Source organism: Anomaloglossus baeobatrachus, chromosome 8 (assembly GCF_048569485.1).
Source record: "Anomaloglossus baeobatrachus isolate aAnoBae1 chromosome 8, aAnoBae1.hap1, whole genome shotgun sequence".
Taxonomy (NCBI): domain Eukaryota; kingdom Metazoa; phylum Chordata; class Amphibia; order Anura; family Aromobatidae; genus Anomaloglossus; species Anomaloglossus baeobatrachus.
Genome location: NC_134360.1, coordinates 111642930 through 111670623, shown reverse-complemented (window position 1 = coordinate 111670623; position 27694 = coordinate 111642930). Strand labels below are relative to the sequence as shown.

Genomic DNA, 27694 nt, shown 5'->3' with positions numbered 1-27694 from the left:
TAGAAATAGCTTGGCACCAGTGGGGCACAAATGGAGTACAACAGCCACTTTTTGGATGCCACTAACTGGCAGCATTTTTTGCTATTATTATAGCTTATTAAAAACAGAGCAGGAGGGTGTCATGCAGAGGTGCTAGAAATAGCTTGGCACCATTGGGGCACAAATGGAGTACAACAGCCACTTTTTGGATGCCACTAAGTGGCAGCATTTTTTGCTATTATTATAGCTAATTAAAAACAGAGCAGGAGGTTGTCATGCAGAGGTGCTAGAAATAGCTTGGCACCAGTGGGGCACAAATGGAGTACAACAGCCACTTTTTGGATGACACTAATTGGCAGCATTTTTTGCTATTATTATAGTTAATTAAAAACAGAGCAGGAGGGTGTAATGCAGAGGTGCTAGAAATAGCTTGGCACCAGTGGGGCACAAATGGAGTACAACAGCCACTTTTTGGAGGCCACTAACTGGCAGCATTTTTTGCTATTATTATAGCTTATTAAAAACAGAGCAGGAGGGTGTCATGCAGAGGTGCTAGAAATACCTTGGCACCATTGGAGCACAAATGGAGTACAACAGCCACTTTTTTGGATCCACTAACTGGCAGCATTTTTTGCTTTTATTATAGCTTATTAAAAACAGAGCTGGAGGGTGTAATGCAGAGCTGCTAGAAATAGCTTGGCACCAGTGGGGCACAAATGGAGTACAACAGCCACTTTTTGGATGCCACTAACTGGCAGCATTTTTTGCTATTATTATACCATATTAAAAACAGAGCAGGAGGGTGTAATGCAGAGTTGCTAGAAATAGCTTGGCACCAGTGGGGCACAAATGGAGTACAACAGCCACTTTTTGGATGCCACTAACTGGCAGCATTTTTTGCTATTATTATAGCTAATTAAAAACAGAGCAGGAGGATGTCATGCAGAGGTGCTAGAAATATCTTCGCACCAGTGGGGCACAAATGGAGTACAACAGCCACTTTTTGGATGCCACTAACTGGCAGCATTTTTTGCTATTATTATAGCTTATTAAAAACAGAGCAGGAGGATGTCATGCAGAGGTGCTAGAAATAGCTTGGCACCAGTGAGGCACAAATGGAGTACAACAGCCACTTTTTGGATGCCACTAACTGGCAGCATGTTTTGCTATTATTATAGCTAATTAAAAACAGAGCAGGAGGGTGTAATGCAGAGGTGCTAGAAATACCTTGGCACCATTGAGGCACAAATGGAGTACAACAGCCACTTTTTGGATGCCACTAACTGGCAGCATTTTTTGCTATTATTATAGCTTATTAAAAACAAAGCAGGAGGGTGTAATGCAGAGGTGCTAGAAATAGCTTGGCACCATTGGGGCACAAATGGAGTACAACAGCCACTTTTTGGATGGCACTAACTGGCAGCATTTTTTTCTATTATCAAAGCTTATTAAAAACAGAGCAGGAGGGTGTAATGCAGAGGTGCTAGAAATAGCTTGGCACCATTGGGGCACAAATGGAGTACAACAGCCACTTTTTGGATGCCACTAACTGGCAGCATTTTTTGCTATTATTATAGCTTATTAAAAACAGAGCAGGAGGGTGTAATGCAGAGGTGCTAGAAATAGCTTGGCACCAGTGGGACACAAATGGAGTTCAACAGCCATTTTTTGGATGCCACTAACTGGCAGCATTTTTTGCTATTATTATAGCTTATTAAAAACAGAGCAGGAGGGTGTCATGCAGAGGTGCTAGAAATACCTTGGCACCATTGAGGCACAAATGGAGTACAACAGCCACTTTTTGGATGCCACTAACTGGCAGCATTTTTTGCTATTATTATAGCTTATTAAAAACAGAGCAGGAGGGTGTCATGCAAAGGTGCTAGAAATAGCTTGGAACCAATGGGGCACAAATGGAGTACAACAGCCACTTTTTAGATGCCACTAACTGGCAGCATTTTTTGCTATTATTATAGCTTATTAAAAACAGAGCAGGAGGGTGTCATGCAGAGGTGCTAGAAATACCTTGGCACCATTGGAGCACAAATGGAGTACAACAGCCACTTTTTTGGAGCCACTAACTGGCAGCATTTTTTGCTATTATTATAGCTAATTAAAAACAGAGCAGGAGGGTGTAATGCAGAGGTGCTAGAAATAGCTTGGCACCAGTGGGGCACAAATGGAGTACAACAGCCACTTTTTGGATGCCACTGACTGGCAGCATTTTTTGCTATTATTATACCATATTAAAAACAGAGCAGGAGGGTGTAATTCAGAGGTGCTAGAAATAGCTTGGCACCAGTGGGGCACAAATGGAGTACAACAGCCACTTTTTGGATGCCACTAACTGGCAGCATTTTTTGCTATTATTATAGCTAATTAAAAACAGAGCAGGAGGGTGTAATGCAGAGGTGCTAGAAATAGCTTGGCACCAGTGGGGCACAAATGGAGTACAACAGCCACTTTTTAGATGCCACTAACTGGCAGCATTTTTTGCTATTATTATAGCTTATTAAAAACAGAGCAGAAGGGTGTCATGCAGAGGTGCTAGAAATACCTTGGCACCATTGGAGCACAAATGGAGTACAACAGCCACTTTTTTGGAGCCACTAACTGGCAGCATTTTTTGCTATTATTATAGCTAATTAAAAACAGAGCAGGAGGGTGTAATGCAGAGGTGCTAGAAATAGCTTGGCACCAGTGGGGCACAAATGGAGTACAACAGCCACTTTTTGGATGCCACTGACTGGCAGCATTTTTTGCTATTATTATACCATATTAAAAACAGAGCAGGAGGGTGTAATTCAGAGGTGCTAGAAATAGCTTGGCACCAGTGGGGCACAAATGGAGTACAACAGCCACTTTTTGGATGCCACTAACTGGCAGCATTTTTTGCTATTATTATAGCTTATTAAAAACAGAGCAGGAGGGTGTCATGCAGAGGTGCTAGAAATAGCTTGGCACCATTGGGGCACAAATGGAGTACAACAGCCACTTTTTGGATGCCACTAAGTGGCAGCATTTTTTGCTATTATTATAGCTAATTAAAAACAGAGCAGGAGGTTGTCATGCAGAGGTGCTAGAAATAGCTTGGCACCAGTGGGGCACAAATGGAGTACAACAGCCAATTTTTGGATGACACTAATTGGCAGCATTTTTTGCTATTATTATAGTTAATTAAAAACAGAGCAGGAGGGTGTAATGCAGAGGTGCTAGAAATAGCTTGGCACCAGTGGGGCACAAATGGAGTACAACAGCCACTTTTTGGAGGCCACTAACTGGCAGCATTTTTTGCTATTATTATAGCTTATTAAAAACAGAGCAGGAGGGTGTCATGCAGAGGTGCTAGAAATACCTTGGCACCATTGGAGCACAAATGGAGTACAACAGCCACTTTTTTGGAGCCACTAACTGGCAGCATTTTTTGCTTTTATTATAGCTTATTAAAAACAGAGCTGGAGGGTGTAATGCAGAGCTGCTAGAAATAGCTTGGCACCAGTGGGGCACAAATGGAGTACAACAGCCACTTTTTGGATGCCACTAACTGGCAGCATTTTTTGCTATTATTATACCATATTAAAAACAGAGCAGGAGGGTGTAATGCAGAGTTGCTAGAAATAGCTTGGCACCAGTGGGGCACAAATGGAGTACAACAGCCACTTTTTGGATGCCACTAACTGGCAGCATTTTTTGCTATTATTATAGCTAATTAAAAACAGAGCAGGAGGATGTCATGCAGAGGTGCTAGAAATATCTTCGCACCAGTGGGGCACAAATGGAGTACAACAGCCACTTTTTGGATGCCAGTAACTGGCAGCATTTTTTGCTATTATTATAGCTTATTAAAAACAGAGCAGGAGGATGTCATGCAGAGGTGCTAGAAATAGCTTGGCACCAGTGAGGCACAAATGGAGTACAACAGCCACTTTTTGGATGCCACTAACTGGCAGCATGTTTTGCTATTATTATAGCTAATTAAAAACAGAGCAGGAGGGTGTAATGCAGAGGTGCTAGAAATACCTTGGCACCATTGAGGCACAAATGGAGTACAACAGCCACTTTTTTGATGCCACTAACTGGCAGCATTTTTTGCTATTATTATAGCTTATTAAAAACAAAGCAGGAGGGTGTAATGCAGAGGTGCTAGAAATAGCTTGGCACCATTGGGGCACAAATGGAGTACAACAGCCACTTTTTGGATGCCACTAACTGGCAGCATTTTTTGCTATTATAGCTTATTAAAAACAGAGCAGGAGGGTGTAATGCAGAGGTGCTAGAAATAGCTTGGCACCAGTGGGACACAAATGGAGTTCAACAGCCATTTTTTGGATGCCACTAACTGGCAGCATTTTTTGCTATTATTATAGCTTATTAAAAACAGAGCAGGAGGGTGTCATGCAGAGGTGCTAGAAATACCTTGGCACCATTGAGGCACAAATGGAGTACAACAGCCACTTTTTTGATGCCACTAACTGGCAGCATTTTTTGCTATTATTATAGCTTATTAAAAACAAAGCAGGAGGGTGTAATGCAGAGGTGCTAGAAATAGCTTGGCACCATTGGGGCACAAATGGAGTACAACAGCCACTTTTTGGATGCCACTAACTGGCAGCATTTTTTGCTATTATTATAGCTTATTAAAAACAGAGCAGGAGGGTGTAATGCAGAGGTGCTAGAAATAGCTTGGCACCAGTGGGACACAAATGGAGTTCAACAGCCATTTTTTGGATGCCACTAACTGGCAGCATTTTTTGCTATTATTATAGCTTATTAAAAACAGAGCAGGAGGGTGTCATGCAGAGGTGCTAGAAATACCTTGGCACCATTGAGGCACAAATGGAGTACAACAGCCACTTTTTGGATGCCACTAACTGGCAGCATTTTTTGCTATTATTATAGCTTATTAAAAACAGAGCAGGAGGGTGTCATGCAAAGGTGCTAGAAATAGCTTGGAACCAGTGGGGCACAAATGGAGTACAACAGCCACTTTTTGGATGCCACTAACTGGCAGCATTTTTTGCTATTATTATAGCTTATTAAAAACAGACCAGGAGGGTGTCATGCAGAGGTGCTAGAAATAGCTTGGCACCAGTGGGGCACAAATGGAGTACAACAGCCACTTTTTGGATGCCACTAACTGTAAAAAAAGCAACAATAAGAGGATAATGTCCTCCAAAAATCAAGTATTACTCACAGCAAGTTGGGCTGCAGTGTGTACATCGCCCTGGCCAAAAACTGATGCTCTAGCAGGATACAGCTAAACCCCCACTAAGTGGAGACATCACAGGTGCAGGAGAAGCACATCACACACACACCTTCATGGAATGGAGGGGAGGTGACTGCTAGATGATAAAAATGCACACAAGTGGCTTGCATAGAGCGCTGTTCACATGCAGATGACACAGTCACAAACCCGCAGCCTATTAGGTAACGCCCTTCTATTAGATCAGGCGGGCTGCCAAGCCGTACTCCACTGTATATCATGCACGGACAGACACTCTACAATGCAAGGCCCAACAGAAAGGGGCCTGGCTGTATCCTGTACAAACAAAAAAATATGAGGTTTTTGTTGGTATTTATGGCCATAAAACGTAAGCCTACACCCTCGTCAAGGGACCTCATGTCTGTAGGTCCCTACACTAAATATAAAAAAAGCAACAATAAGAGGATAATGTCCTCCAAAAATCAAGTATTACTCACAGCAAGTTGGGCTGCAGTGTGTACATCGCCCTGGCCAAAAACTGATGCTCTAGCAGGATACAGCTAAACCCCCACTAAGTGGAGACATCACAGGTGCAGGAGAAGCACATCACACACACACCTTCATGGAATGGAGGGGAGGTGACTGCTAGATGATAAAAATGCACACAAGTGGCTTGCATAGAGCGCTGTTCACATGCAGATGACACAGTCACAAACCCGCAGCCTATTAGGTAACGCCCTTCTATTAGATCAGGCGGGCTGCCAAGCCGTACTCCACTGTATATCATGCACGGACAGACACTCTACAATGCAAGGCCCAACAGAAAGGGGCCTGGCTGTATCCTGTACAAACAAAAAAATATGAGGTTTTTGTTGGTATTTATGGCCATAAAACGTAAGCCTACACCCTCGTCAAGGGACCTCATGTCTGTAGGTCCCTACACTAAATATAAAAAAAGCAACAATAAGAGGATAATGTCCTCCAAAAATCAAGTATTACTCACAGCAAGTTGGGCTGCAGTGTGTACATCGCCCTGGCCAAAAACTGATGCTCTAGCAGGATACAGCTAAACCCCCACTAAGTGGAGACATCACAGGTGCAGGAGAAGCACATCACACACACACCTTCATGGAATGGAGGGGAGGTGACTGCTAGATGATAAAAATGCACACAAGTGGCTTGCATAGAGCGCTGTTCACATGCAGATGACACAGTCACAAACCCGCAGCCTATTAGGTAACGCCCTTCTATTAGATCAGGCGGGCTGCCAAGCCGTACTCCACTGTATATCATGCACGGACAGACACTCTACAATGCAAGGCCCAACAGAAAGGGGCCTGGCTGTATCCTGTACAAACAAAAAAATATGAGGTTTTTGTTGGTATTTATGGCCATAAAACGTAAGCCTACACCCTCGTCAAGGGACCTCATGTCTGTAGGTCCCTACACTAAATATAAAAAAAGCAACAATAAGAGGATAATGTCCTCCAAAAATCAAGTATTACTCACAGCAAGTTGGGCTGCAGTGTGTACATCGCCCTGGCCAAAAACTGATGCTCTAGCAGGATACAGCTAAACCCCCACTAAGTGGAGACATCACAGGTGCAGGAGAAGCACATCACACACACACCTTCATGGAATGGAGGGGAGGTGACTGCTAGATGATAAAAATGCACACAAGTGGCTTGCATAGAGCGCTGTTCACATGCAGATGACACAGTCACAAACCCGCAGCCTATTAGGTAACGCCCTTCTATTAGATCAGGCGGGCTGCCAAGCCGTACTCCACTGTATATCATGCACGGACAGACACTCTACAATGCAAGGCCCAACAGAAAGGGGCCTGGCTGTATCCTGTACAAACAAAAAAATATGAGGTTTTTGTTGGTATTTATGGCCATAAAACGTAAGCCTACACCCTCGTCAAGGGACCTCATGTCTGTAGGTCCCTACACTAAATATAAAAAAAGCAACAATAAGAGGATAATGTCCTCCAAAAATCAAGTATTACTCACAGCAAGTTGGGCTGCAGTGTGTACATCGCCCTGGCCAAAAACTGATGCTCTAGCAGGATACAGCTAAACCCCCACTAAGTGGAGACATCACAGGTGCAGGAGAAGCACATCACACACACACCTTCATGGAATGGAGGGGAGGTGACTGCTAGATGATAAAAATGCACACAAGTGGCTTGCATAGAGCGCTGTTCACATGCAGATGACACAGTCACAAACCCGCAGCCTATTAGGTAACGCCCTTCTATTAGATCAGGCGGGCTGCCAAGCCGTACTCCACTGTATATCATGCACGGACAGACACTCTACAATGCAAGGCCCAACAGAAAGGGGCCTGGCTGTATCCTGTACAAACAAAAAAATATGAGGTTTTTGTTGGTATTTATGGCCATAAAACGTAAGCCTACACCCTCGTCAAGGGACCTCATGTCTGTAGGTCCCTACACTAAATATAAAAAAAGCAACAATAAGAGGATAATGTCCTCCAAAAATCAAGTATTACTCACAGCAAGTTGGGCTGCAGTGTGTATGTGAAGCCCCGCATGTGCAGTATCGGTGCATACCTTCAGGGACTCCACGTAGCTGGTGCTGGTCACAGGTAGGAAATCTTCGGTTTTGATCGTGACGCCACTCTCAGTATTGCGGTCAGTGGGGACCGCCACTGCAGGTTAGGGGACGCCTGGGGCTGATGGTGTGTGCAGTTAGTTGGAATAGCCTCCTGAGAGTGAGGCAAGCCCCAGGGCCCGGTGTAGGTTTGTAGTACCACACGGCGCAGAATAACTCCACACAGGCAGAATTGTCTTTCAAGGGCTTTACTCACATTTGATGGCAGGGTGAGTAGCCCGGGCGTAGCTGAGATGAACCAGATGGGAACCAGGTATCCTTCAGGCTGACTTTATGAGGGTGACTACTGACTCGCCTTCCTTAGCCCTTGGTGGTTTGGGGTGACCCCGACTTTTAGTCCCTATGGGGGTCGCCCAGGGAAGATGCTGCAGCCTCTCTCCCCCTTTTGTTTGCCGTTTGCTTGTTCCCCGGACCAGGCCACTCCAGCTTCTTGCCTCCTGTGACCTATGGGCCCTCACTGCGGTTACGTGGCTGCGGCTTTTGTGGTGTTGTGGTGTGGGCTTTGAGAGCCCCACACCGGCAGGTTTAGCAGAAGAAAGCTGGATCTATCTTCGCTTCGGGATCTGCCGCCCGGTTGGGCCTGGTGCTCTCTAGCAGTCTCCTTACTTCCCACTCCGTGCTTTCTCTCTAGCTGAAGCTGGCTTTCAGGTAGCACTCCTAGTTGACCGTTCTCCCCCGTCAGTAGCCACTGCGCGGGCGCTGTTAGACAGCATCAACCCCACAGGTCTGCTCCTCACTGAGCCCTCTGGAGTTCTCCTCTAACTGACTCACTGCTCCTCCTCTCCTGTTCTTGCCTACGCCACCTAGCAACCAGACTCTCCACCACACCCCTTGAGAGGAGATGGAGGCTTTTGGCCCCCTTCACTATTCCAGTGAAGGTCAAGGCTTTGCCCCCTCCTGGGACCCCCAGGGGTCCTCTCATGGGTACATGTGTGAGACCTGATCACTATGCGCCTGTGTTCCACACCCCTGTCAGCCTTCTGGATTACCTGTATTGTACTGTCCCCAGCATGGGTGCAGTACTCAGTGGTGCCTGACCAGGTCAGGGGCGCCACATTCCCCCTTAGTTATCACCAGCACGTCCTCGGGCTGCAAGACAACATTTTAAAATGCATAAAACATTAAAACATGTAAAACATTTAAAAGCACCAGGTACCATACATCACCACCCTCCACCCACAAGTCCGTTAACCCACCCAAAACCCTTTCACGTTGGCCGCGGCTTCAGCCACTTCTGGCAGGATGTAGAGGCGGCTTACATGGGCTGGTGGTTTCAGGGTATACCTGGCCTGGTGAATCCGCGCCTTCAGCCTCTTCTGGCAGGATGCAGAGGCGGCCTCCACAGTTGGTGCCGACCAGGTACCCTCTTTGTGGTGGTGAGCCAAGGCCCCATAAACAGGCGTGCTCTCTGGTTGCAGGTGAGCCAAGGCCCTATATACGGACGGGCTCCTCCTGGTTGCAGACGAGCCAAGCCCCTAAACAGGCTGACTCTGGTGGCGGTGGTGCCCTCTGGTGTAACTATTTACACTGCGAGAGTTTGTGGCTATAGCCAGTTCATAGCCTTAAGGTTTATGGTTTTCTCACAATAGTTTTTGTGGGCACATTACTTGAACTTGAGAACGTTGCAAAACAAACTTTTTCAAAACTTTAACTGATAACTTCTTTCTTTACTTTACTCCTCTTTACCAGGGCTTGAGCCTGTATGGCTGCGGCACCTGCTGCTTTCCTGCTCTTTATCGTCGTCTGTGGTCGTTTCATCTGTAGGTTCCTTGTCTTTTCTTTCTTGATCTTCATCTGTTTCTTTATCTCTGTCTTTTCTTTCTTGTAGCATGGGGTGGCTGTAAGGTTTGCTGGAGCATAGTGCTACGTCAAGCGCGTACAGTCCTCTTTCGCCTTCATGCATAGTGAATTGTACTGAATCCCCCATCTTTAGATTTCTGCCAGGGTGTCCTCTAGGCAGATGAGCGCTCACATCTCTTCTGTTGACAAATATCCCTTCTTTGATACCAGGGGCTACAATAAAGCCGTATCCGCTTTTCAAGTTGAAATCCTCCACTACTCCTCTGCAAAGGGGTCCTCTGACCTGGGCTCTGGACCTTCTCAGTAACCTTTTCTCCTGTAGGTCTCTGGCTGCAACTTCTCTCTGCTCTGGAGACTGTGGTGCAGGGGACGGCGTTGTTCTATTGCGACGCCTTGTCTTGCGGCCTGAACTCTGCGTGGTACAGCTTGCAAACTCCCAGGTGAGACTTTTAGGCAGATCTTCGTCAGCGGACGGTGTCAGGTCTTCCTCATCCCACCGGGAATAGGGCAACATCTCCGGCTCTGAGTATAGATCCACTGCTGGTGGCTCCGGAGTCAGCTCCTCAGCTTCCTGGCCTCCTCTCCCCCTTAGTTCTTCGCTGCACTCTGGTTGTGGCAGTGCTGGGGATGGGCTTTCTTCAGCAGGCCCAGGCGGGGGACTCTTGGACGCGGCTGCAGGGGTTGCCTGAATCTCCTTGGGGGTATGCGGAGGGAGCAGATACCGATCCACCATCTCTTGTGGGAACTGGGCCTCTAGGTCAGCCTTCAGCTTCCAGTATTCGGGGTCCTCTCCTATCAGGGTCTTCCTAGCAGGGACCTCTTTGGACTGGGGAGCGGTGTCTGCTCTGGCCTTGCAGGCCGGGGTAAATGATGAGGTAATCTCTTGGCGGGCCGCGCCTGGCATGGCGGCGGCCTGGTCTTGGCGGGCCGCGCCCGTCATGGCGGCGGCCTGGTCTTGGCGGGCCGCGCCCGGCATGGCGGCGGCCTGGTCTTGGCGGGCCACGCCCGGCATGGCGGCGGCCTGGTCTTGGCGGGCCGCGCCCGGCATGGCGGCGGCCTGGTCTTGGCGGGCCGCGCCCGGCATGGCGGCGGCCTGGATCAGTGTCGCTGTTGCAGGGGGCTCTGTGCAGGCTGAGCTGGACGTCGCTGTAGCAGTCTGGGCTTGGCGGGCCGCGCCTGGCGTGGCTGCGGCCTGGTTCAGCACCTCACTTGCGGCGCGGACGAGCGTTGCTGCGGCGGTGGGGTCTCGGCGGGCCGGGCCTAGCAGGGCGGCGGCCTGGGTCAGCGTTACGCCTGCGACGCGGATGAGGGTCGCGGTGGCAGCCGGTTCTTTGCGGGCCGGACTGGGCGTTGCTGCAGGGACCGGGTCTTGGTGGGCCGAGCAGGGCATCGCTGCGGCCGCTGGGGCTTGGAAGGCCGCACCTGGCGTGGCTGCGGCCTGCTTCAGCGTCGCCGCACCGGACGCCTCTTCGGGGACCGCGGGCGTGGCAGCAGGGGTCGGGGCACTTGCGCTGGCCGGGGCATCACTCGACTCACCCACCGGTGGCAGCATCGGGGTCTGCGTCATCGCCGTCCTGTCTGGCACTCGGCGCGCGGCTCTCCTTTCATAGGCCCGAACCGCGGCAGCCATCTCCAGCATTTCCATCCGTTCTTCCCGGATCTGCTCCACAACCCGGTTCTCCAGTCGGTCGCAGAACTGGGCCAGCTCCCGATACCACCAGGCAGCGGAGCCCGGTTCTGGATTTCTGCGGTCAGACGCCATTTCTTCTGCGCCCTCTTCTGCACGGCTCTCCAGCTGTGGACTCGCCGTTGCCTCTGATAGCAAGCTGTTCAGTTTCTGCTGTGCCTCTTTCAGCAGCTCCTCTCCCAGCAGCAGGCTTGTGGCTCTCTTTCCTTCCCGCCGTCTCTGGACGCTTCCACTCTCATAGCTGGCAAGCTCCGAACTCTGCAGGGGATCTCTGGGTAGCCACACCTCTTCGTGGGCGGTAACTTCTCCCAGCGCGGGCTGCTGTTGTTTTTCAGCGCGCTTTTCATGGTGGCAATATGGCGGCGCTTCCAATTTTTCAAGCGGACCGCCTAGGCACATGGTCACCTGTCTGAACAGGTCTAGTCCTTATCCTGTTCTTGACGCCAGATGTGAAGCCCCGCATGTGCAGTATCGGTGCATACCTTCAGGGACTCCACGTAGCTGGTGCTGGTCACAGGTAGGAAATCTTCGGTTTTGATCGTGACGCCACTCTCAGTATTGCGGTCAGTGGGGACCGCCACTGCAGGTTAGGGGACGCCTGGGGCTGATGGTGTGTGCAGTTAGTTGGAATAGCCTCCTGAGAGTGAGGCAAGCCCCAGGGCCCGGTGTAGGTTTGTAGTACCACAAGGCGCAGAATAACTCCACACAGGCAGAATTGTCTTTCAAGGGCTTTACTCACATTTGATGGCAGGGTGAGTAGCCCGGGCGTAGCTGAGATGAACCAGATGGGAACCAGGTATCCTTCAGGCTGACTTTATGAGGGTGACTACTGACTCGCCTTCCTTAGCCCTTGGTGGTTTGGGGTGACCCCGACTTTTAGTCCCTATGGGGGTCGCCCAGGGAAGATGCTGCAGCCTCTCTCCCCCTTTTGTTTGCCGTTTGCTTGTTCCCCGGACCAGGCCACTCCAGCTTCTTGCCTCCTGTGACCTATAGGCCCTCACTGCGGTTACGTGGCTGCGGCTTTTGTGGTGTTGTGGTGTGGGCTTTGAGAGCCCCACACCGGCAGGTTTAGCAGAAGAAAGCTGGATCTATCTTCGCTTCGGGATCTGCCGCCCGGTTGGGCCTGGTGCTCTCTAGCAGTCTCCTTACTTCCCACTCCGTGCTTTCTCTCTAGCTGAAGCTGGCTTTCAGGTAGCACTCCTAGTTGACCGTTCTCCCCCGTCAGTAGCCACTGCGCGGGCGCTGTTAGACAGCATCAACCCCACAGGTCTGCTCCTCACTGAGCCCTCTGGAGTTCTCCTCTAACTGACTCACTGCTCCTCCTCTCCTGTTCTTGCCTACGCCACCTAGCAACCAGACTCTCCACCACACCCCTTGAGAGGAGATGGAGGCTTTTGGCCCCCTTCACTATTCCAGTGAAGGTCAAGGCTTTGCCCCCTCCTGGGACCCCCAGGGGTCCTCTCATGGGTACATGTGTGAGACCTGATCACTATGCGCCTGTGTTCCACACCCCTGTCAGCCTTCTGGATTACCTGTATTGTACTGTCCCCAGCATGGGTGCAGTACTCAGTGGTGCCTGACCAGGTCAGGGGCGCCACATGTACATCGCCCTGGCCAAAAACTGATGCTCTAGCAGGATACAGCTAAACCCCCACTAAGTGGAGACATCACAGGTGCAGGAGAAGCACATCACACACACACCTTCATGGAATGGAGGGGAGGTGACTGCTAGATGATAAAAATGCACACAAGTGGCTTGCATAGAGCGCTGTTCACATGCAGATGACACAGTCACAAACCCGCAGCCTATTAGGTAACGCCCTTCTATTAGATCAGGCGGGCTGCCAAGCCGTACTCCACTGTATATCATGCACGGACAGACACTCTACAATGCAAGGCCCAACAGAAAGGGGCCTGGCTGTATCCTGTACAAACAAAAAAATATGAGGTTTTTGTTGGTATTTATGGCCATAAAACGTAAGCCTACACCCTCGTCAAGGGACCTCATGTCTGTAGGTCCCTACACTAAATATAAAAAAAGCAACAATAAGAGGATAATGTCCTCCAAAAATCAAGTATTACTCACAGCAAGTTTTGGAGGACATTATCCTCTTATTGTTGCTTTTTTTATATTTAGTGTAGGGACCTACAGACATGAGGTCCCTTGACGAGGGTGTAGGCTTACGTTTTATGGCCATAAATACCAACAAAAACCTCATATTTTTTTGTTTGTACAGGATACAGCCAGGCCCCTTTCTGTTGGGCCTTGCATTGTAGAGTGTCTGTCCGTGCATGATATACAGTGGAGTACGGCTTGGCAGCCCGCCTGATCTAATAGAAGGGCGTTACCTAATAGGCTGCGGGTTTGTGACTGTGTCATCTGCATGTGAACAGCGCTCTATGCAAGCCACTTGTGTGCATTTTTATCATCTAGCAGTCACCTCCCCTCCATTCCATGAAGGTGTGTGTGTGATGTGCTTCTCCTGCACCTGTGATGTCTCCACTTAGTGGGGGTTTAGCTGTATCCTGCTAGAGCATCAGTTTTTGGCCAGGGCGATGTACACACTGCAGCCCAACTTGCTGTGAGTAATACTTGATTTTTGGAGGACATTATCCTCTTATTGTTGCTTTTTTTATATTTAGTGTAGGGACCTACAGACATGAGGTCCCTTGACGAGGGTGTAGGCTTACGTTTTATGGCCATAAATACCAACAAAAACCTCATATTTTTTTGTTTGTACAGGATACAGCCAGGCCCCTTTCTGTTGGGCCTTGCATTGTAGAGTGTCTGTCCGTGCATGATATACAGTGGAGTACGGCTTGGCAGCCCGCCTGATCTAATAGAAGGGCGTTACCTAATAGGCTGCGGGTTTGTGACTGTGTCATCTGCATGTGAACAGCGCTCTATGCAAGCCACTTGTGTGCATTTTTATCATCTAGCAGTCACCTCCCCTCCATTCCATGAAGGTGTGTGTGTGATGTGCTTCTCCTGCACCTGTGATGCCTCCACTTAGTGGGGGTTTAGCTGTATCCTGCTAGAGCATCAGTTTTTGGCCAGGGCGATCTACACACTGCAGCCCAACTTGCTGTGAGTAATACTTGATTTTTGGAGGACATTATCCTCTTATTGTTGCTTTTTTTATATTTAGTGTAGGGACCTACAGACATGAGGTCCCTTGACGAGGGTGTAGGCTTACGTTTTATGGCCATAAATACCAACAAAAACCTCATATTTTTTTGTTTGTACAGGATACAGCCAGGCCCCTTTCTGTTGGGCCTTGCATTGTAGAGTGTCTGTCCGTGCATGATATACAGTGGAGTACGGCTTGGCAGCCCGCCTGATCTAATAGAAGGGCGTTACCTAATAGGCTGCGGGCTTGTGACTGTGTCATCTGCATGTGAACAGCGCTCTATGCAAGCCACTTGTGTGCATTTTTATCATCTAGCAGTCACCTCCCCTCCATTCCATGAAGGTGTGTGTGTGATGTGCTTCTCCTGCACCTGTGATGTCTCCACTTAGTGGGGGTTTAGCTGTATCCTGCTAGAGCATCAGTTTTTGGCCAGGGCGATGTACACACTGCAGCCCAACTTGCTGTGAGTAATACTTGATTTTTGGAGGACATTATCCTCTTATTGTTGCTTTTTTTATATTTAGTGTAGGGACCTACAGACATGAGGTCCCTTGACGAGGGTGTAGGCTTACGTTTTATGGCCATAAATACCAACAAAAACCTCATATTTTTTTGTTTGTACAGGATACAGCCAGGCCCCTTTCTGTTGGGCCTTGCATTGTAGAGTGTCTGTCCGTGCATGATATACAGTGGAGTACGGCTTGGCAGCCCGCCTGATCTAATAGAAGGGCGTTACCTAATAGGCTGCGGGTTTGTGACTGTGTCATCTGCATGTGAACAGCGCTCTATGCAAGCCACTTGTGTGCATTTTTATCATCTAGCAGTCACCTCCCCTCCATTCCATGAAGGTGTGTGTGTGATGTGCTTCTCCTGCACCTGTGATGTCTCCACTTAGTGGGGGTTTAGCTGTATCCTGCTAGAGCATCAGTTTTTGGCCAGGGCGATGTACACACTGCAGCCCAACTTGCTGTGAGTAATACTTGATTTTTGGAGGACATTATCCTCTTATTGTTGCTTTTTTTATATTTAGTGTAGGGACCTACAGACATGAGGTCCCTTGACGAGGGTGTAGGCTTACGTTTTATGGCCATAAATACCAACAAAAACCTCATATTTTTTTGTTTGTACAGGATACAGCCAGGCCCCTTTCTGTTGGGCCTTGCATTGTAGAGTGTCTGTCCGTGCATGATATACAGTGGAGTACGGCTTGGCAGCCCGCCTGATCTAATAGAAGGGCGTTACCTAATAGGCTGCGGGTTTGTGACTGTGTCATCTGCATGTGAACAGCGCTCTATGCAAGCCACTTGTGTGCATTTTTATCATCTAGCAGTCACCTCCCCTCCATTCCATGAAGGTGTGTGTGTGATGTGCTTCTCCTGCACCTGTGATGTCTCCACTTAGTGGGGGTTTAGCTGTATCCTGCTAGAGCATCAGTTTTTGGCCAGGGCGATGTACACACTGCAGCCCAACTTGCTGTGAGTAATACTTGATTTTTGGAGGACATTATCCTCTTATTGTTGCTTTTTTTATATTTAGTGTAGGGACCTACAGACATGAGGTCCCTTGACGAGGGTGTAGGCTTACGTTTTATGGCCATAAATACCAACAAAAACCTCATATTTTTTTGTTTGTACAGGATACAGCCAGGCCCCTTTCTGTTGGGCCTTGCATTGTAGAGTGTCTGTCCGTGCATGATATACAGTGGAGTACGGCTTGGCAGCCCGCCTGATCTAATAGAAGGGCGTTACCTAATAGGCTGCGGGTTTGTGACTGTGTCATCTGCATGTGAACAGCGCTCTATGCAAGCCACTTGTGTGCATTTTTATCATCTAGCAGTCACCTCCCCTCCATTCCATGAAGGTGTGTGTGTGATGTGCTTCTCCTGCACCTGTGATGTCTCCACTTAGTGGGGGTTTAGCTGTATCCTGCTAGAGCATCAGTTTTTGGCCAGGGCGATGTACACACTGCAGCCCAACTTGCTGTGAGTAATACTTGATTTTTGGAGGACATTATCCTCTTATTGTTGCTTTTTTTATATTTAGTGTAGGGACCTACAGACATGAGGTCCCTTGACGAGGGTGTAGGCTTACGTTTTATGGCCATAAATACCAACAAAAACCTCATATTTTTTTGTTTGTACAGGATACAGCCAGGCCCCTTTCTGTTGGGCCTTGCATTGTAGAGTGTCTGTCCGTGCATGATATACAGTGGAGTACGGCTTGGCAGCCCGCCTGATCTAATAGAAGGGCGTTACCTAATAGGCTGCGGGTTTGTGACTGTGTCATCTGCATGTGAACAGCGCTCTATGCAAGCCACTTGTGTGCATTTTTATCATCTAGCAGTCACCTCCCCTCCATTCCATGAAGGTGTGTGTGTGATGTGCTTCTCCTGCACCTGTGATGTCTCCACTTAGTGGGGGTTTAGCTGTATCCTGCTAGAGCATCAGTTTTTGGCCAGGGCGATGTACACACTGCAGCCCAACTTGCTGTGAGTGATGCCACTAACTGGCAGCATTTTTTGCTTATATTATAGCTTATTAAAAACAGAGCAGGAGCGTATAATGCAGAGGTGATAGAAATAGCTTGGCACCAGTGGGGCAGAAATGGAGTACAACAGCCACTTTTTGGATGCCACTAACTGGCAGCATTTCTTGCTATTATTATAGCTTATTAAAAACAGAGCAGGAGGGTGTAATGCAGAGGTGTTAGAAATAGCATGGCAGCATTGGGGGACAAATGGAGTACAACAGCCACTTTTTGGATGCCACTAACTGGCAGCATTTGTTGCTATTATTATAGCTTATTAAAAACAGAGCAGGAGGGTGTCATGCAGAGGTTCTAGAAATACCTTGGCACCATTGGGGCACAAATGGAGTACAACAGCCACTTTTTTGATGCCACTAACTGGCAGCATTTTTTGCTATTATCATAGCTTATTAAAAACAGAGCAGGAGGGTGTAATGCAGAGGTGTTAGAAATAGCTTGGCACCAGTGGGGCACAAATGGAGTACAACAGCCACTTTTTGTATGCCAGTAACTGGCATCATTTTTTGCTATTATTATAGCTTATTAAAAACGGAGAAGGAGGTTGTAATGCAAAGGTGTTAGAAATACCTTGGCACCATTGGGGCACAAATGGAGTACAACAGCCACTTTTGGATGTCACTACCTGGCAGCATTTTTTGCTATTATTATAGCTAATTAAAAACAGAGCAGGAGGGTGTAATGCAGAGGTGCTAGAAATAGCTTGGCACCAGTGGGGCACAAATGGAGTACAACAGCCACTTTTTGGATGCCACTAACTGGCAGCATTTTTTGCTATTATTATAGCCTATTAAAAACAGAGCAGGAGGGTGTCATGCAGAGGTGCTAGAAATACCTACCACCATTGCGGCACAAATGGAGTACAACAGCCACTTTTTGGATGCCACTAACTGGCAGCATTTTTTGCTATTATTATAGCTTATTAAAAACGGAGCAGGAGGGTGTCATGCAGAGGTGCTAGAAATAGCTTGGTACCAGTGGGGCACAAATGGAGTACAACAGCCACTTTTTGGATGCCACTAACTGGCAGCATTTTTTGCTATTATTATAGCTTATTAAAAACAGAGCAGGAGGGTGTAATGCAGAGGTGCTAGAAATAGCTTGGCACCAGTGTTGCACAAATGGAGTACAACAGCCACTTTTTGTATGCCACTAACTGGCAGCATTTTTGCTATTATTATAGCTAATTAAAAACAGAGCAGGAGGGTGTAATGCAGAGGTGTTAGAAATAGCTTGGCACCATTGAGGCACAAATGGAGTACAACAGGCAATTTTTGGATGCCAATAACTGGCAGCATTTTTTGCTATTATTATAGCTTAATAAAAACAGAGAAGGAGCGTGTCATGCAGAGGTGCTAGAAATACCTTGGCACCATTGGGGCACAAATGGAGTACAACAACCATTTTTTTTATACCACTAACTGGCAGCATTTTTTGCTACTATTATAGCTTATTAAAAACAGAGCAGGAGGGTGTAATGCAGAGGTGTTAGAAATAGCATGGCACCAGTGGGTCACAAATGGAGTACAACAGCCACTTTTTGGATGCAACTTACTGGCAGCATTTTTTGCTATTATTATAGCTTATTAAAAAAGGAGCAGGAGGGGGTAATGCAGAGGTGTTAGAAATACCTTGGCACCATTGGGGCACAAATGGAGTACAGCAGCTACTTTTTGGATGCCACTAACTGGCAGCATTTTTTGCTCTTATTATAGCTAATTAAAAACAGAGCAGGAGGGTGTAATGCAGAGGTGTTAGAAATAGCTTGGCATTAGTGGGGCACAAATGGAGTACAACAGCCACTTTTTGGATGCCACTAACTGGCAGCATTTTTTTCTATTATTATATCTTATTAAAAAAAGAGCAGGAGGGTGTCATGCAGAGGTGCTTGAAATAGCTTGGCACCAGTGGGGCACAAATGGAGTACAACAGCCACTTTTTGGATGCCACTAAGGGCAGCATTTTTTGCTATTATTATAGCTAATTAAAAACAGAGCAGGAGGTTGTCATGCAGAGGTGCTAGAAATAGCTTGGCACCAGTGGGGCACAAATGGAGTACAACAGCCACTTTTTGGATGCCACTAACTGGCAGCATTTTTTGCTATTATTATAGCTTATTAAAAACAGAGCAGGAGGGTGTCATGCAGAGGTGCTAGAAATACCTTGGCACCATTGGAGCACAAATGGAGTACAACAGCCATTTTTTTGGAGCCACTAACTGGCAGCATTTTTTGCTATTATTATAGCTAATTAAAAACAGAGCAGGAGGGTGTAATGCAGAGGTGCTAGAAATAGCTTGGCACCAGTGGGGCACAAATGGAGTACAACAGCCACTTTTTGGATGCCACTGACTGGCAGCATTTTTTGCTATTATTATACCATATTAAAAACAGAGCAGGAGGGTGTAATGCAGAGTTGCTAGAAATAGCTTGGCACCAGTGGGGCACAAATGGAGTACAACAGCCACTTTTTGGATGCCACTAACTGGCAGCATTTTTTGCTATTATTATAGCTTATTAAAAATAGAGCAGGAGGGTGTCATGCAGAGGTGCTAGAAATAGCTTGGCACCAGTGGGGCACAAATGGAGTACAACAGCCACTTTTTGGATGCCACTAAGTGGCAGCATTTTTTGCTATTATTATAGCTAATTAAAAACAGAGCAGGAGGTTGTCATGCAGAGGTGCTAGAAATAGCTTGGCACCAGTGGGGCACAAATGGAGTACAACAGCCACTTTTTGGATGCCACTAACTGGCAGCATTTTTTGCTATTATTATAGTTAATTAAAAACAGAGCAGGAGTGTGTAATGCAGAGGTGCTAGAAATAGCTTGGCACCAGTTGGGCACAAATGGAGTACAACAGCCACTTTTTGGATGCCACTAACTGGCAGCATTTTTTGCTATTATTATAGCTTATTAAAAACAGAGCAGGAGGGTGTCATGCAGAGGTGCTAGAAATACCTAGGCACCATTGGAGCACAAATGGAGTACAACAGCCACTTTTTTGGAGCCACTAACTGGCAGCATTTTTTGCTTTTATTATAGCTTATTAAAAACAGAGCAGGAGGGTGTAATGCAGAGGTGCTAGAAATAGCTTGGCACCAGTGGGGCACAAATGGAGTACAACAGCCACTTTTTGGATGCCACTAACTGGCAGCATTTTTTGCTATTATTATACCATATTAAAAACAGAGCAGGAGGGTGTAATGCAGAGGTGCTAGAAATAGCTTGGCACCAGTGGGGCACAAATGGAGTACAACAGCCACTTTTTGGATGCCACTAACTGGCAGCATTTTTTGCTATTATTATAGCTTATTAAAAACAGAGCAGGAGGATGTCATGCAGAGGTGCTAGAAATATCTTCGCACCAGTGGGGCACAAATGGAGTACAACAGCCACTTTTTGGATGCCACTAACTGGCAGCATTTTTTGCTATTATTATAGCTTATTAAAAACAAAGCAGGAGGGTGTAATGCAGAGGTGCTAGAAATAGCTTGGCACCATTGGGGCACAAATGGAGTACAACAGCCACTTTTTGGATGCCACTAACTGGCAGCATTTTTTGCTATTATTATAGCTTATTAAAAACAGAGCAGGAGGGTGTAATGCAGAGGTGCTAGAAATACCTTGGCACCATTGAGGCACAAATGGAGTACAACAGCCACTTTTTTGATGCCACTAACTGGCAGCTTTTTTTGCTATTATTATAGCTTATTAAAAACAAAGCAGGAGGGTGTAATGCAGAGGTGCTAGAAATAGCTTGGCACCATTGGGGCACAAATGGAGTACAACAACCACTTTTTAGATGCCACTAACTGGCAGCATTTTTTTCTATTATCAAAGCTTATTAAAAACAGAGCAGGAGGGTGTAATGCAGAGGTGCTAGAAATAGCTTGGCACCATTGGGGCACAAATGGAGTACAACAGCCACTTTTTGGATGCCACTAACTGGCAGCATTTTTTGCTATTATTATAGCTTATTAAAAACAGAGCAGGAGGGTGTAATGCAGAGGTGCTAGAAATAGCTTGGCACCAGTGGGACACAAATGGAGTTCAACAGCCATTTTTTGGATGCCACTAACTGGCAGCATTTTTTGCTATTATTATAGCTTATTAAAAACAGAGCAGGAGGGTGTCATGCAAAGGTGCTAGAAATAGCTTGGCACCAGTGGGGCACAAATGGAGTACAACAGCCATTTTTTGTATGCCACTAACTGGCAGCATTTTTTGCTAATATTATAGCTAAATAAAAACAGAGCAGGAGGGTGTAATGCAAAGGTGTTAGAAATAGCTTGGCACCAATGGGGCACAAATGGAGTACAACAGCCACTTTTTGGATGCCACTAACTGGCAGCATTTTTTGCTATTATTATAGCTTATTAAAAACAGAGCAGGAGGGTGTAATGCAGAGGTGCTAAAAATAGCTTGGCCCAGGGGGCCACAAATGGGGTACAGCAGCCATTTTTTGGATGCCACTAACTGGCGGCATTTTTTGCTATTATTAAAGCTTATTAAAAACAGAGCAGGAGGGTGTCATGCAGAGGTGCTAGAAATACCTTGGCACCATTGGGGCACAAATGGAGTACAACAGCCACTTTATTGATGCCACTAACTGTCAGCATTTTTTGCTATTATCATAGCTTATTAAAAGCAGAGCAGGAGGGTGTAATGCAGAGGTGTTAGAAATAGCTTGGCATCAGTGGGGCACAAATGGAGTACAACAGCCACTTTTTTGATGCCACTAACTGGCAGCATTTTTTGCTATTATTATAGCTTATTAAAAACGGAGAAGGAGGGTGTAATGCAGAGGTGTTAGAAATACCTTGGCACCATTGGGGAACAAATGGAGTACAACAGCCACTTTTTGGATGCCACTACCTGGCATCATTTTTTGCTATTATTATAGCTTATTAAAAACAGAGCAGGAGGGTGTGATGCAGAGGTGCTAGAAATAGCTTGGCACCAGTGGGGCACAAATGGAGTACAACAGCCACTTTTTGTATGTCACTAACTGGCAGCATTTTTTGCTTTTATTATAGCTAATTAAAAACAGAGCAGGAGGGTGTAATGCAGAGGTGCTGGAAATACCTTGGCACCATTGGGGCACAAATGGAGTACAACAGCCACTTTTTTGATGCCACTAACTGGCGCCTTTTTTGCTATTATTATAGCTTATTAAAAACAGAGCAGGAGGGTGTCATGCAGAGGTGCTAGAAATAGCTTGGCACCATTGGGGCACAAATGGAGTACAACAGCCACTTTATTGATGCCACTAACTGTCAGCATTTTTTGCTATTATCATAGCTTATTAAAACAGAGCAGGAGGGTGAAATGCAGAGGTGTTAGAAATAGCTTGGCACCAGTGGGGCACAAATGGAGTACAACAGCCACTTTTTGGATGCCAGTAACTGGCAGCATTTTTTGCTATTATTATAGCTTATTAAAAACGGAGAAGGAGGGTGTAATGCAGAGGTGTTAGCAATACCTTGACACCATTGGGGCACAAATGAAGTACAACAGCCACTTTTTGGATGCCACTACCTGGCATCATTTTTTGCTATTATTATAGCTTATTAAAAACAGAGCAGGAGGGTGTGATGCAGAGGTGCTAGAAATAGCTTGGCACCAGTGGGGCACAAATGGAGTACAACAGCCCCTTTTTGTATGCCACTAACTGGCAGCATTTTTTGCTATTATTATAGCTAATTAAAAACAGAGCAGGAGGGTGTAATGCAAAGGTGCTAGAAATAGCTTGGCACCAGTGGGGCACAAATGGAGTACAACAGCCACTTTTTGGATGCCACTAACTGGCAGCATTTTTTGCTATTATTATAGCTTATTAAAAACCGAGCAGGAGGGTGTAATGCAGAGGTGCTAAAAATAGCTTGGCCCAGGGGGGCACAAATGGGGTACAACAGCCACTTTTTTGATGCCACTAACTGGCAGCATTTTTTGCTATTATTATAGCCTATTAAAAACAGAGCAGGAGGGTGTCATGCAGAGGTGCTAGAAATACCTACCACCATTGGGGCACAAATGGAGTACAACAGCCACTTTTTTGACGCCACTAACTGGCACCATTTTTTGCTATTATTATAGCTTATTAAAAACAGAGCAGGAGGGTGTCATGCAGAGGTGCTAGAAATACCTTGGCACCAGTGGGGCACAAATGGAGTACGACAGCCACTTTTTGGATGCCAATAACTGGCAGCATTTTTTGCTATTATTATAGCTTATTAAAAACGGAGAAGGAGGGTGTAATGCAGAGGTGTTAGAAATACCTTGGCACCATTGGGGCACAAATGGAGTACAACAGCCGCTTTTTGGATGCCACTACCTGGCATCATTTTTTGCTATTATTATAGCTTATTAAAAACAGAGCAGGAGGGTGTGATGCAGAGGTGCTAGAAATAGCTTGGCACCATTGGGTCAGAAATGAAGTACAACAGCCACTTTTTGGATGCCACTACCTGGCATCATTTTTTGCTATTATTATAGCTTATTAAAAACAGAGCAGGAGGGTGTGATGCAGAGGTGCTAGAAATAGCTTGGCACCAGTGGGGCAGAAATGAAGTACAACAACCACTTTTTGGATGCCACTACCTGGCATCATTTTTTGCTATTATTATAGCTTATTAAAAACAGAGCAGGAGGGTGTGATGCAGAGGTGCTAGAAATAGCTTGGCACCAGTGGGGCACAAATGGAGTACAACAGCCACTTTTTGTATGCCACTAACTGGCAGCATTTTTTGCTATTATTATAGCTAATTAAAAACAGAGCAGCAGGAGGGTGTCATGCAGAGGTGCTAGAAATACCTACCACCATTGGGGCACAAATGGAGTACAACAGCCACTTTTTTGATGCCACTAACTGGCAGAATTTTTTGCTATTATTATAGCTTATTAAAAACAGAGCAGGAGGGTTTCATGCAGAGGTGCTAGAAATACCTTGGCACCATTGGAGCACAAATGGAGTACAACAGACACTTTTTTGATGCCACTAACTGGCAGCATTTTTTGCTATTATTATAGCTTATTAAAAACAGAGCAGGAGGGTGTAATGCAGAGGTGCTAGAAATAGCTTGGCACCAAAGGGGAACAAATGGAGTACAACAGCCACTTTTTGGATGCCACTAACTGGCAGCATTTTTTGCTATTATTACAGCTTATTAAAAACAGAGCAGGAGGGTGTAATGCAGAGGTGCTAGAAATAGCTTGGCACCAGTGGGGCACAAATGGAGTACAACAGCCACTTTTTGGATGCCATTAACTGGCAGCATTTTTTGCTATAATTATAGCTTATTAAAAACAGAGCAGGAGGGTGTCATGCAGAGGTACTAGAAATACCTTGGCACCATTGGAGCACAAATGGAGTACAACAGACACTTTTTTGATGCCACTAACTGGCAGCATTTTTTTGCTATTATTATAGCTTATTAAAAACAGAGCAGGAGGGTGTAATGCAGAGGTGCTAGAAATAGCTTGGCACCAAAGTTGCACAAATGGAGTACAACAGCCACTTTTTGGATGCCACTAACTGGCAACATTTTTTGCTATTATTATAGCTTATTAAAAACAGAGCAGGAGGGTGTAATGCAGAGGTGCTAGAAATAGCTTGGCACCAGTGGGGCACAAATGGAGTACAACAGCCATTTTTTGGATGCAACTAACTGAAAGCATTTTTTGCTATTATTATAGCTAATTAAAAACAGAGCAGGAGGTTGTCATACAGAGGTGCTAGAAATAGCTTGGCACCAGTGGGGCACAAATGGAGTACAACAGCCTCTTTTTGGATGCCACTAACTGGCAGCATTTTTTGCTATTATTACAGCTTATTAAAAACAGAGCAGGAGGGTGTAATGCAAAGGTGCTAGAAATAGCTTGGCACCAGTGGGGCACAAATGGAGTACAACAGCCACTTTTTGTATGCCACTAACTGGCAGCATTTTTTGCTATTTTTATAGCTAATTAAAAACAGAGCAGGAGGGTGTAATGCAGAGGTGCTAGAAATAGCTTGGCACCAGTGGGGCACAAATGGAGTACAACAGCCACTTTTTGGATGCCACTAACTGACAGCATTTTTTGCTATAATTATAGCTTATTAAAAACAGAGCAGGAGGGTGTCATGCAGAGGTGCTAGAAATACCTTGGCACCATTGGAGGACAAATGGAGTACAACAGACACTTTTTTGATGCCACTAACTGGCAGCATTTTTTGCTATTATTATAGCTTATTAAAAACAGAGCAGGAGGGTGTAATGCAGAGGTGCTAGAAATAGCTTGGCACCAAAGGGGAACAAATGGAGTACAACAGCCACTTTTTGGATGCCACTAACTGGCAGCATTTTTTGCTATTATTACAGCTTATTAAAAACAGAGCAGGAGGGTGTAATGCAGAGGTGCTAGAAATAGCTTGGCACCAGTGGGGCACAAATGGAGTACAACAGCCACTTTTTGGATGCCACTAACTGTCAGCATTTTTTGCTATTACTATAGCTTATTAAAAACAGAGCAGGAGGGTGTCATGCAGAGGTGCTAGAAATAGCTTGGCACCAGTGGGGCACAATTGGAGTACCACTGCCACTTTTTGGATGCCACTAACTGGCAGCATTTTTTGCTATTATTATAGCTAATTAAAAACAGAGCAGGAGGGTGTAATGAAGAGGTGCTAGAAATACCTTGGCACCAGTGGGGCACAAATGGAGTACAACATCCACTTTTTTGATGCCACTAACTGGCAGCATTTTTTGCTATTATTATAGCTTATTAAAAACAGAGCAGGAGGGTGCAATGCAGAGGTGTTAGAAATAGCTTGGCACCAGTGGGGAACAAATGGAGTACAACAGACACTTTTTGGATGCCACTAACTGGCAGCATTTTTTGCTATTATTATAGCTTATTAAAAACAGAGCAGGAGGGTGTAATGCAGAGGTGTTAAAAATAGCTTGGCACCAGTGGGGCACAAAGGGAGTACAACAGCCACTTTTTGGATGCCACTAACTGGCAGCATTTTTTGCTATTATTATAGCTTATTAAAAACGGAGAAGGAGGGTGTAATGCAGAGGTGTTAGAATTACCTTGGCACCATTGAGGCACAAATGGAGTACAACAGCCACTTTTTGGATGCCACTAACTGGCAGCATTTTTTGCTATTATTATAGCTTATTAAAAACAGAGCAGGAGGGTTTAATGCATAGGTGTTAGAAATAGCTTGGCACCAGTGGGGCACAAATGGAGTACAACAGCCACTTTTTGGATGCCACTAACTGGCAGCATTTTTTGCTATTATTATAGCTTATTAAAAACTGAGAAGGAGGGTGTAATGCAGAGGTGTTAGAAATACCTTGGCACCATTGGGGCACAAATGGAGTACAGCAGCCACTTTTTGGATGCCACTAACTGGCAGCATTTTTTGCTATTATTATAGCTAATTAAAAACAGAGCAGGAGGGTGTAATGCAGAGGTGTTAGAAATACCTTGGCACCATTGGGGCACAAATCGAGTACAGCAGCCACTTTTTGGATGCCACTAACTAACAGCATTTTTTGCTATTATTATAGCTAATTAAAAACAGATCAGGAGGGTGTAATGCAAAGGTGTTAGAAATAGCTTGGCATCAGTGGGGCACAAATGGAGTACAACAGCCACGTTTTGGATGCCACTAACTGGCAGCATTTTTTTCTATTATTATAGCTTATTAAAAACAGAGCAGGAGGGTGTCATGCAGAGGTGCTAGAAATAGCTTGGCACCAATGGGGCACAAATGGAGTACAACAGCCACTTTTTGGATGCCACTAACTGGCAGCATTTTTTGCTATTATTATAGCTTATTAAAAACAGAGCAGGAGGGTGTAATGCAGAGGTGCTAGAAATTGCTTGGCACCAGTGGGGCACAAATGGAGTACAACAGCCACTTTTTGGATGCCCCTAACTGGCAGCATTTTTTGCTATTATTATAGCTATTTAAAAACAGAGCAGGAGGGTGTAATGCAGAGGTGCTAGAAATAGCTTGGCACCAGTGGGGCACAAATGGAGTACAACAGCCTCTTTTTGGATGCCACTAACTGGCAGCATTTTTTGCTATTATTACAGCTTATTAAAAACAGAGCAGGAGGGTGTAATGCAAAGGTGCTAGAAATAGCTTGGCACCAGTGGGGCACAAATGGAGTACAACAGCCACTTTTTGTATGCCACTAACTGGCAGCATTTTTTGCTATTTTTATAGCTAATTAAAAACAGAGCAGGAGGGTGTAATGCAGAGGTGCTAGAAATAGCTTGGCACCAGTGGGGCACAAATGGAGTACAACAGCCACTTTTTGGATGCCACTAACTGACAGCATTTTTTGCTATAATTATAGCTTATTAAAAACAGAGCAGGAGGGTGTCATGCAGAGGTGCTAGAAATACCTTGGCACCATTGGAGCACAAATGGAGTACAACAGACACTTTTTTGATGCCACTAACTGGCAGCATTTTTTGCTATTATTATAGCTTATTAAAAACAGAGCAGGAGGGTGTAATGCAGAGGTGCTAGAAATAGCTTGGCACCAAAGGGGAACAAATGGAGTACAACAGCCACTTTTTGGATGCCACTAACTGGCAGCATTTTTTGCTATTATTACAGCTTATTAAAAACAGAGCAGGAGGGTGTAATGCAGAGGTGCTAGAAATAGCTTGGCACCAGTGGGGCACAAATGGAGTACAACAGCCACT

The 27694-nt window shown here is 46.0% G+C and overlaps 1 protein-coding gene across 1 annotated transcript in view; it reads right to left on the bottom strand.

The window, feature by feature from the left end:
* NTMT2 (N-terminal Xaa-Pro-Lys N-methyltransferase 2) overlaps window positions 1-27694 on the bottom strand; it is a 934068-nt gene that overhangs the window by 698352 nt on the left and 208022 nt on the right. The window lies entirely within an intron of this gene.